We start from the raw sequence: 12,303 nt of genomic DNA, 5'->3' as shown, positions 1-12,303 counted from the left end.
TTGGGTGGAGTATCCCATTGTAATTGAAGGCTCTTACATTACTGGTAAGGGTGCTGATGGATCTGATCTCCCACTTCCTGGTGGGCTTGTTGCTTACAAACCCTGGGAGTTTAACTGGCCATAGGAAGCTAATGTGGTATGTTACCTTTGAATTTATCTTTCTACCTCTTTCCCTTATTCTTTTGTTTTTCTTATCATATCCTTTGGTTTCAGATTTCCAAGAAGAAAAAGAAGGCTGATAAAAGTTTGCCCCAGGCTTCACCTTCACACGATAATGAAGTAAGAAATACTCTTTGTTTAATTTTAACAATATTGTTGCCTCTGTTTGTTATATCTCATTATTCGCGTAGGTGGAAGCTGGAGGCGCTTAGGGCAAGAATAAAATTATCTCCAAGAAAGCCGTCTCTAAATCCTTTTCCGAGAATCCTTCTAAGAAGCGGAAAACACCTTCTCATTCTCCTTCAGATTCTCGTTCTGGCGATGATGAAATGCCATCTTCTGACGACTCCTCGCTTTCATCTTCTATGAGGCAGCTCTCTAGTATCTTCTCTGACTCTATGTCTGCTATCGGTAATGACGCGTTAACTCGTACGTGTGAGACGGTCGCGAAGATATGTGACGCCCTCTCTTTAAGCCATGAGTCCCTTCGAGGAGTTGCCTCATCATTGAGTCCAAGTTTTCAGCTCGCGCTTGGATCTTTGGTAATTTCTATACTTTCATATTCTCTTTAATGATGTCTTTACGCTTTATATTCTAATATTCATCTTATGTTTTTGCAGATTACCCGCATGTCACATGCCGTTTCTTCAGATCTTCAAAGAAGGCTTGGCTCTTTTGAGGCTGAGAATGGTAAACTCAAGGCTGAGGTCTCCACTTATAAGAATGATGTAACTAAGCTTCGCAAAAGGAATGACCAATTAGTTGGTACGTAATTCTTTATCTCTTCTATCCTTTTGTTTGCTCGTCCTTTTCGCTCCCTTTTAATTGCGTATTCTTGCACAGATTTACAACTTAACTGACGAGGAAATTCATTATCCCGTTAATGATGAGATTCTCCCTGAGCATCTTAATGCTTCTTTGAATAATATCTCTGATGTCAAATTAAGAACTTTTTCCTTCGAAGAACTCAGGTCGAAGTACCAACTTCTTAATCGTGATCATAGGAGTACATTGTCTGTTAGTAATGGCTTTAAACGCCTGCTTTTGTGAATCCAAAGAGAGGATTAAGGTTTTAGAAGCGAAAATTAACGCTCTTATTACTGAGATGGACCAGGCTGTTCTTAAAGGTGCGAAAGCCTTAAAGGATTTTCAAGAGATTAATCTCCAAGTTCAAGTGGAGCGAGATCTAGCTATATGCGAAAAGAACGCACTGAGTGAGCGTGAGAACATGATTCGTTCTCGATTCTTTATAAAAAATGACGTTGAATTTGAGTGGGATACTAGGGTTATTAATAATGCTAGGAGCGATTTAGATGTTACTGTTAGCCTCGAGTCTGATCATGCCGCATTGGTTAAAGATATTATTTCTAAAAAAGAAGGTTGTTTATAATTCTTAATCATTTATTATTCTCTGACAAGTATTCTTATGCGACTTTAACCTTTTGATATTCTTTCGCAGATGATGAGAAGAAGTATCTTGAGAAGATTGAGAATCTAGAGGAGAGATGTTCCGCTCGTGACTCTAAATATCGCAGGCTCAAGAAAAAGCTAATTGTCATTGTTTCCAATTTGAGCAAGGATGCTATTCGCATTCGTGATGCGGCTGTTAAGAAAGTCTGCGCTTATAATAATATCCCTCTGTCAAATTATAACTTTACTGAAGTATCGCATAATGAAGAAGGCTCTGATATCTTTGATAGTGAAGGAGAATATGAGGAATACGAAGAGACTGATGATGAGGGCAATGGTTCTGAAGCTGAGGAGGGTAACAAATTAAGATGAAATGGGTGGAAAGTAGCTATTCTTTCTGAAGATCTTTTCTCCTTTGTCGCGCTTGTAAATTCTTTGTATACTGGATACTTCCTGAGCCTTTGAGGCTTCTTTAATGTAAATTCTCTTTGTATTCTACCTGCACTTATTAAGAAATGAAAAGCGAAGTACTGTTCTTTTCAACAGTTGGAGTTAATACAATTGTAATAAACATATGTTGCATATTTATATATAACATATGCGTGAATCTATCATATGGGGCGAGTAATACTTCTTTATATGTTTGCATTCCCATTCTTTCCTCTGTTAGTCGTCACAAGATGATTGCGTTGTGTTGATGTTATGTAGTACTATGTATGTATTTTCATTTATTCATGGGAATTTATACGTGTCTTTTATATGTAAAGCTATCATATCTGTGTGTATTTGCCTTGTGAGGTATTTCATTATGCAGTAATCTATCATTTATGTATTCACATATTTCTTTCATAACTAAATTATTTAATATCATGCCCGAAGTACATTTTCTTTATTTTAAATTATGAATGTCTCTTTGTTTTCTGCCTCAGCTATGTTCTGTTTTATTGTTTCCGCGTCCATACATCCTCTTATTGTTCTCCTTGTGAGAAACACCCTTTGTCTTTTCATTGTGCGATTATGTCCCTGCGTTATTTGCTCTTTCATTATTTCCTGTAAAATAATATTAGTTTCGATTTTCTTTTTCTCATGAGGTGTTATTGGGCCTCCCTAATTAAAGGTCTTATTTTTCCTAAGATATGATTTTGCTTCTGTGCGGCAAAATCGCAGGCGATCTTTACATTTTCATGTAATGACCCATTGATCTCGCCTTATCATCTTCTCGTATTATTTCCTCCACAGGATGTATTGACGCGCAAATACGACAAGTCTTATTACCCCCGTGAGTAAGAAGCCTTATGATATTTGCGTCTTTTGACACAATTCAGCTCCCTAATAGAGGGTGTCGTCCTTATATTCCCCCTGACTGCCCCTTCAAGGAAGCTTACCCCTAACGGGTTGGGGTGGGATCTTCCCATCCAGTGATGCGACAATCAGTTATTTTCGCGACCTCTTATCCCTCCGCCGATATGGCTTGTGGTTACGAGACCGCATCCTAAGTGGGGTTTCTTGAGGACCAAGTGCATCATAGTCGAGACTTGCCAAGAGCGGCCAGGTAAGCTCCAGACGCCCCAGACACTCTTGACTCAACCGTGTACCCCGACGCCCTGATCGAGTTACTGCACTCCTTAGGAGAGACCTTGTCACCTTAATCTTTCGACTAAGGCGTCTCTCCTTGATGGGCTTTAATTTCACCCCAAATCTCCATGACTCAGGTTTCAGGGTCGGTGTAGCTTTCCCCCGAGTCATGCTTACTAAGTATTCCCCAATTATGCCGTGCGTTAGGCCTTATCATTGCCTCTTGCTGTATGTGCGAACTAGGGTGCATGCCACAATTGGATGCCTAGCCTCCCTAGTTAGAGTCTTTAATTTTGTTGCCTTCTATTAAGGTCTTATTATAAGGTCTTATTTTTGCATTTTTATGATATGAAGTAATTGATCTAAATAAAGAAGAATTTTTCATTTGCATTCATACACTTGATTAGTACAATTCTGATGTCTTCTTTCTTTATTTATTCAATTTCATAATAACTACCCCTTTAAGAACTTTATATCTGAAATAACTTGTTTGTTTCTTTCGCCTTCTACGCTTCAATGAGTTCGCGTATTCTTTTCAATATGTTGATTCGCATACATTCGGAAAAGGCGAGGGTACCAAATATACCTCAAGCTAAAACTTTTCCTACCTATAAGTCCTTTCTCCGGAAGTGATTGTCTATGGACTGAGTCGAGACAATACAACTAATCGGTTCACACTTCGTGTGATCGTCTATGGATACGAGATCGAGACAATACAACAACAAAGTGTGTTTATTTGATACAAAGGTTCGGACTTAACCAAACACAATAGGATTGCTTATCAAGTAAATAAGAATTAATGTTTGTGCGATTTACTTTAATTATAATAAAACAATTATAATGCAGAAATATAAAGTAAATGACACAGCAAGATTTTGTTAACGAGGAAACAGCAAATGCAGAAAAACCCCGGGACGTTGTCCAGAATTGAATACTCTCAGGATTAAGCCACTACACAAAATTACACCTAACTTTGTATAGTTGAGACCAAGAAACTAAACCTATAGTTCACCTAGTTCCGTCTGTATTCCCACGCCTCCAACTTATAAATAAGTCATGTACTTGGAACAATTCCCTTGGTCGTATTCCAAACAGTAAAGGAACAACAAATTTGTTTGGTATCAACTTTATTCAACCAAGTGATATGAGTCAGAAAAAGGGTCTTCCGTTTATCTTAACATAAACTCCTTCGTTAGGTCCTTAAATCTAACTTATGTTCAATTACCGAAGTAATCGTTTAAGATTAATCCAACAACACTCTTAATCCAAAGAATTGTCTTGATGCCGATCTACTCAATTAATTAATCCAATCTACCACAAGGATAAACTGATTATTAATTGGATCCTCTTTTACCAAAACAAGCATTGTGCACACTAAAGATTATAAACCCAAGTCAGATCTTCAATATCTTCTTTGTCTTCAAATCTTCTTAAATCTTCAATAAAAAACTTCACACAATCACTTGAATCTCTTGTGATCAATAATGCACAGAACGGAGTCTGTTAACAATGGATTATCACAAGATCGTCTTTAGAACTCACAACAGTCGAAAGATCCCTGTCGAAAATCTGAACTAGTTTGAGTGAATCTTATGTCATAAGAGAAGATTCTCAAGAATAAACAAACTAGGTGCAATCAGATTTCAACCACCGTTAGTCAATCAAATCAATCGAAAACAAAAGATAAACCGCAATTATCTAGTTTCCCACCAATGGTACACGCTAGAGCTTCTCAATCTCAAAGAAGACTTTACACTGAGCGGCCGTAAAAGATTTCACCTAATTAGGTTACTCTCCTCTCTGAATATGCGGTTACACCAGTAACAACAACAACAGAGGAAGTCTGTTGATACGAAGGATTAGTTTGTTAGAAAGGAAAACTTCAAGTATTTAGACAAGGAAGTTTGGACACCAAGGAATTTTTAAAACCGAAAATATTCTCAAGATATTCATTAAAGCAAAAATTCGGTTTCCATAATTCCTGGAAATGCCCTACCCAAAAATAATGATCGAAATCTCTCGAAAAATCTAATTAGTAAATGCACATTACTAATTCTGGAATTTCCCTACAAAATGAAATTAATAACCTTAATTAAAAGATTCTTAACTTACTTATGTTTCGATCCTGGGATTCTCTTCCCTTATCCGTTAAGGAATATCTTTGAACAATTAAAGAAAAAAACATTCACAGCACATGTTCAAAGTATGTCGACATCCTTACTTTGTAAGTTATCTTTCACACTTACAACCTTGAAACCGATTTTCCACACTTCCAAAAAAGTTTATAATTGGTTCATCCGACTTTCAAGAACTATGTGATTGATCAAAACAACATTGAATCACAATCATGGGTTTAACGGTTCTACCTCCATGTGAGTACTGGGCATAGTCACGCTAGCTTTCCAAAACTCGGTTCACTAGGTATTAGGATCGGTTCCCCACATATATATGGTATCTAACTTATATGTGTTGCACATGTCCATAGGATCGGTTCCCCTTTGACTAAAAACGTGTTGCACGTGTCCGTAGGATCGGTTCCCCTTTCTACTATAAACCTTGTTGCACCCCATACAAGGATCGGTTCCCCTTTATGATGTACTACACCTCTTAATAGGATCGGTTCCCCTTTCCCATATTTGTTAGAAAAAACACAAAACCGATCATACTATCTCAGGTGATTACTTAAGATCGGTTTCACTAATAAAAGTCATACCAATACATAAGTCAGGCCTTTGTGAATAGTTCTACCAAGAACACAAACAAGTTGTGAGCGGTTATACTCAATCACACATATTGGTTGTTCATAATATATGCAATGAATAACAAAACCAATAACACCTGGAAATTTCCTTTTCGGTTCACAAACAAGTTTATGAACTTACTTCCTTAGAACACATGTAAACATTGTTCCCTAGGATGAAATCCTCACCTCATACCCATACATAATCACAATTACATTCAATTGATTATGGCGATGTCATATCTACAAAGTTTAATGGTTAAGCAATAAACCTCGTATTGTACTCCTTAATACTATGTCTATCTAGAGTTTAAATATGCTTCACAGTTATGTTTTCAATATGGACGACTTGAAAGATACGTTAGGAAATGAAACAGTTCAAGTCAAATATCACTAACCTCAAGTGGAAGGATGATTGTTGTCGTTGTAGCTCCTTGCTTCTTCACATCTCTTCATACTTGTAATGTCTCATATCCTAATACTTTCAAGCCAACCTATACGAATTTGACTCTATTACATAATCAAGCGACTCTTAACATGAGTTTTGATTCACCAAAATATGACAACTAACCTTGACATACCAACGCTTGGTGGGTTCAACCGAGCCATGCTCTAACGCATTATATTGCTTCTGGTGTGCTATGACTGCCGCATGGATCATATTTCTTCAAATACATTTGGTTCCAAAGTAGATCATATGGATTTCCTTCTTTGTCATCCATTAATTCATACATTCCATTTCTAACAACTTTCCTGACCCTATATTGCCCATCCCATGTGTTCTCCATGCTTCCTTTACTATTTCTTTGGCAGTGCGGTTTCTGCCTCAACATCAATTCACCCACCTGAAATTCAATCTTTCTGATTCGTTTGTTACATTCATGTGCGGAAATTACCGTCTCAACATTGATCTTGTTAACTTCTCCACTTTTGGACACAACATCAACCATTAGCCTTTCACCTCTTTTGGCGTCTCGTATCTCCTTTCTCCAGTCTCTTTGCTTGTTTGCACGCTATTCACTTTTATCGGCATCAATCTCATGGCAACTCTTTCCCTCAATCGGATCCCCTCTTATTACTCCTACGCCTTGAGGCAAAGGAAACTTGATGCATTGATGGAAGGTAGAAGCCACACCCATAATACTGTGTAACCATGGCCTTCCTATTAAGGAATTATATGGACACTCCACATCAACCACGCAGAATACTATTTCTGTGGATATACTCTTTAGAGGAATTCACATCGTTATTTCTCCCTTTGGTTTATTGGAAGATCCATTGAAACCGTAGATCTTGTTGGTTGATGGGATGAGTTCCTCATCTCTACCACCCATAGTCTTGTATGGGTGATAAAACAGTATATCGACTGAACTACCAGGATCTATCAGTATTCTATTTATAGCCCATGTGTCTGCATCATCCTCTACATCTTCATCAACTGTTGGTTTTGTGTTGATTTCCAGATTGACCTCTAATGGGCTCTCGTGCGGTTCTCCACCTCCTGGTACTTCTTCTGCGTTAAAAGAAATAGGTTGTTTCTGCCAATCTTCCAGCGGTGATACCTTTGCCAGGTTGAGTATCTCCTTTCCATCGCTATCTCTTACATAAACTCGGCTGAGGATATTGTCGTGGAAATCTTCTATGCTTCTAAATGAATGTATTATGGAGTTACAATATAAGTTCTTTTCCTTTGCGCCTACTTCGGTCAGATATGTGTTCCTTCCTAGCTCCATACCTGGTGTATTCCCTGGTGGTGGTGGTAGATTCTGTGGTTGTTGCACTAGGAAATGGTTTAGTTTTCCCTGATCAATCATTATTAGTATAATTTTCTTCACATTTCTACAGTTTTTGGTGGTGTGACCGTGGAAACGATGATAAGCACAAAATTCTCTCCTTCTCCTCCATGGTGGTGGTTCATTACCTATATTTGGTGGCTCTGGTATGTCTTCCATTAAAATTACTGCTTCCCAAATTTTGTCTATTGCGGTGTTTAGATGCGACATCTTATCTGTTCCCAGACCACTTTAGTACCTCCCGGGCCTTGGTTATAATATTGCTTTTGCCCTCCATAACCTTCTGGTTGGTTATCAATCCTTTGAATCTTGTTATTTCCTCCACGATTATTGAACTGTCTTTCTGTGTATTCTCTTTCAAATTCTTCTTGATCTCTACTGCCCATGGATACTAGCTTTTGCTCTTCTTCCATTATCTTCTTTCCTTGACTCCCTTGGGATGTAATTGCAACAGTGTTTGTTGTTCTTGGAAGTAGACTAGCATTTCCTTCTTTTGCATTTGTAACCGCAACTGGGTAAGACTCCATTTCTTTTTGATTTTCTTCAAGAGCGATGTACTCTTCCTGGTACTCGCGTAGCTCCGCCATGGTTATTATATCTTTTATCCTGAAGATCCGCGTATACAATAAATCTGTAGGAAAAAGTGCATTAATGAAGGCTAGTATAAGGTTTCTCTCATCTACTCATCCGTACATTTCACTACATATGCTCCTCCAACGCGTGGTTAAATTGCGTATGCCCTCATTGATTATTCTGCATAAGCTGAACACCTTCTCTATTCCTGGTCGTAACATGTTATTGCTGATGTATTGTCCTAGGAAGATGTTTTGTAAGTGATGAAATGATCGGATGGTTCCTAGTGTCAATCCTTCAAACCATTCCAAGGCTTCCCCAATTAGGCTCGCCGGGAAATATTTACAAAGCACGACATCGTTTTCCTCCCACTGTAAGAGAGATCGGCTATATGCACTTATATGTTGTACTGCACATGTGCTTCCATCAAAGATGTTAGTAATACAGGTAGGCTGCATTTAGGCGGTACTACTGCGAGTTGTATTTGTTTTGCGAATGGTGTTTTTCCCGCTTCCTCTATTGCTTCATCTAATTGTCGCCTACCTCCATCTCTTCGCGTCGTCATCATTTCTCTCATTTCTGCTAATTCTCTAAGGATTTCTTCACTCATGATTTGGTTTGCATCTTGCTGCATGGGTCTTTTCAACCTTGCTTGTCTTACTCTGTTGTCATGCCTATTTTGACGCACAACTTCTTGCATCTCTCTCTCTTCTTCGTCTGCGTCTTTCTCTTTCATCCCTTGCATGCATCTGTTCGGCATTATTCCTTTCAGCTTCCTCTGCGCAGTCACGTTGATTTATTAACATTTCTCTTTGAAAATGCGGGGGTACAACAACCTCACCCAATATTTCGATTTGAAATATGTATGGACTAACTCTAATATACTTTTAAGAGAATCAACTAGACAGTCATACTCAATCTTAATAAAAAGTATATCAAGGAGTTAATATCTCAATCTCTCGATTTGATATTTACTCAAGCAAATGGAAATATGCGAGTCTTTATCAAATACTAGAGATATAAACTTGGATGGTACCAAAGACCAATATCTAAGGATCAATCAATTTCCAATCAACAACCAAAGGTTGGATTTCACAATTGATCGATACAACGCACAACCTGTGATATTAATGCAGAATAGAAATAACACAGACACCAGAAGTTTTGTTAACGAGGAAACTGCAAATGCAGAAAACCCCCGGGACCTAGTCCGGATTGAACACCATATTGTATTAATTCGCTACATACACTAGCCTACTACAAACTAACTTCAGTATGGACTGTAGTTGAACCCTAATCAATATCACACTGATTCAAGGTACAGTTGCGCTCCTTACGTCTCTGATCCCAGCAGGATACTACGCACTTGATTCCCTTAGCTGATCTCACCCACAACTAAGAGTTGCTACGACCCAAAGTCGAAGACTTTAATAAAGAAATCTGTGTCACACAAAAAAGTCTAAGATGATAGATAAATTTTTCTGTCTCCCACAGATAAACCTATGAGTTTTTGTTCCGTCTTTTGATAAATCAAGGTGAACAGGAACTAATTGATAACCTGGACTTATATTCCCGAAGAAAAACCTAGTATTATCAATCACCTCACAATAATCTAAATCATATGGTAGCGAAATTAGATATTGCGGAATCACAAACGATGAGATGAAGATGTTTGTGATTTCTTTTTATCTTTGCCATATCGGAGATATAATCTCAAGTCAATTATTCAATTGAACTCGTACGATAGAAAATGGCAAGATCAGATCACTCAACTACAAGAGAAGTAGTTTCGTCTGGCTTCACAATCCCAATGAAGTCTTTCAGTCGTTAATCTACAGGGTCTCGTGAAGAAACCTAAGGTTAAAGGAGAATCGACTCTATCAAAACAAACTAGTATCACACATGAGGTGTGGGGATTATTTTTTCCATTTTCTAGATGTCATCTTTATATAGTTTTCAAACCAAGGTTTACAATCCAAGTTACCTTGGTAACAAAGAATTCAATATTCACCATGAGATGAAAAACCTGATTCAACCAAGCTAATATCTTTCAACTGTTAGATCGAAACTTAGATTGTCACACACAAATGAAATGTATTCATTTAGGTTTGAGTAATCGTACCTAAACGTGTACACTTAGTTGGTTCAAAAATAGTTAACCAATGGTTAGCCAGATGAGCTCTTTCATATTAATCGTATTCATCTTTCTCATAACTAGTTCAAATGACTCATAAGAACTAGTTGAAGAGTTGTTCAATTACTTAGGTCTTTATTCATAGACACAATTGAAACAAAATCGGTTTGATACATTTGAATCAATTCATGAACAATATACCCACGGTTTGTAAAGATTGCATTCATTATAATTTATTATTTTAAGTTCATGAACTACCGATTTGAGAAATAACCATCTTTGGTACGTGTACGGGTATGCGTACCCTAGTTACCGGATTTGAGTTTACAAACTCAGCATAAATTTCCGGTTCGAAAACTTCCGTGGGTACGCGTATGGGTATGCGTACCTAAGGTGACTGGTTTACTAGTTTGCAAACTACAAACTCATCGGAAGTTTTGAACCTCCTTCACCAATACCGTATGCACACACTTGGTTTTCCGGCACATGGATTTATACACTAATGTGCGAACACACTATATATGCTTATATCCATAGTTGGTTACATAATCTCAACTCTACATTTCAATCATTGAAACATTCTTCTATAATGTTATAACAATCGTTATTCACGACTATCGTCATCAAAGCTATTTTCAAGATTGAAACATCATCATGACTTTCGTCACGGGTAAAGATGAAAGTGGTTAAAGCAAAAGCTTACCAACACATACTTCGAAAAAAAAGATAGGCGAGTAAACTCGGATCGAAATATCAAATGTGTAAGTATGAGAACTATCATACTTATAATACTAATGTCTCAAGAGTAGGAGATATAGTATACTTTTGAGTGATAGATAAGTTCAAGTTCTCCACATACCTTTTTAGTCGGATGAAGTTTCACTGGTTCCTCGAGTAGTTTTTCGTCTTCGTAAGATGATCGGCATGGAGTCTGGACCTCAATTACACTTCTCTATCCTAGACCGAGACTTAGTCATAAGTAAACTAAAAATCAAGACATATAGTTTTTATCGCTAATATTGACAAACATGCTTGAGATAACAACGCATGCGAGTTCGACCGAGCAATGCTCTAACAATCTCTCCCTTTGTCAATTTTAGTGACAAACTATCAATACATATGGATTAAAAAATAGATAAAACTTTGTAGCTTCTCGTCCAGATGCTTGATCTCCTTGGTGCTTCAACATTACTCGAAAACTTCGTCTTTTCCAAGTACTCTCATGATTCCATAGATGTTCAGTTCAACATCATAGTTGTTGAAGTTCCGTAGTCATAACAATGAGAAAACAAAAGATCTCGATCATTGTTATACAGTGTCATAGTATTATTACACAACATCAAAGTTCTTAATTCACAACTTCGAAAACAATACTATGGTGATATGTATCGCTCCCCCTTAGTCAATACTTCGTCTCAACATGAAAACCACTACCCCTTACATAATGATCCGAAAACCATATGTATTTGTAGTGTGAACTACATATTAATTCTCCCCCTTTTTGTCAATAAAATTGGCAAAGGTACGAAAACGGGATCCTAATGAAATTTTCATGGAGACACTTCAAGACCAAATAAAAGTACATATCAACTTTGTTTAGATGCAATCATAAAGACGAAGCTAAATGCATTCATCACGGAGTTTATAAAGATACAAGATAACTCCCCAAATATTCCACAGCCGCACTCCCCACAAAGATATGGAAATTAAGCGCAAGTTCAAAAGAACTCTCCCCCATCTGATGTCATTCCCGAGAGAACAACAAGAGCGACCTTACTATTACGAAAAAGAAGGATTTCAAGAGAGCACTAAGATACTTAGAAGATACATCTACTTAGAAACAAATGTGGAAAGAAATAAAAAAACTTTACACCTCAAGAAGTTCCAAACTCAATTTTCAAAGAATCTAGATAAGAGCA

The sequence above is a fragment of the Papaver somniferum genome, unplaced genomic scaffold (assembly GCF_003573695.1).
Source record: "Papaver somniferum cultivar HN1 unplaced genomic scaffold, ASM357369v1 unplaced-scaffold_150, whole genome shotgun sequence".
Lineage (NCBI taxonomy): Eukaryota > Viridiplantae > Streptophyta > Magnoliopsida > Ranunculales > Papaveraceae > Papaver > Papaver somniferum.
The sequence above is the reverse complement of the archived record's forward strand: the minus strand, read 5'-3'. Positions refer to the sequence as shown.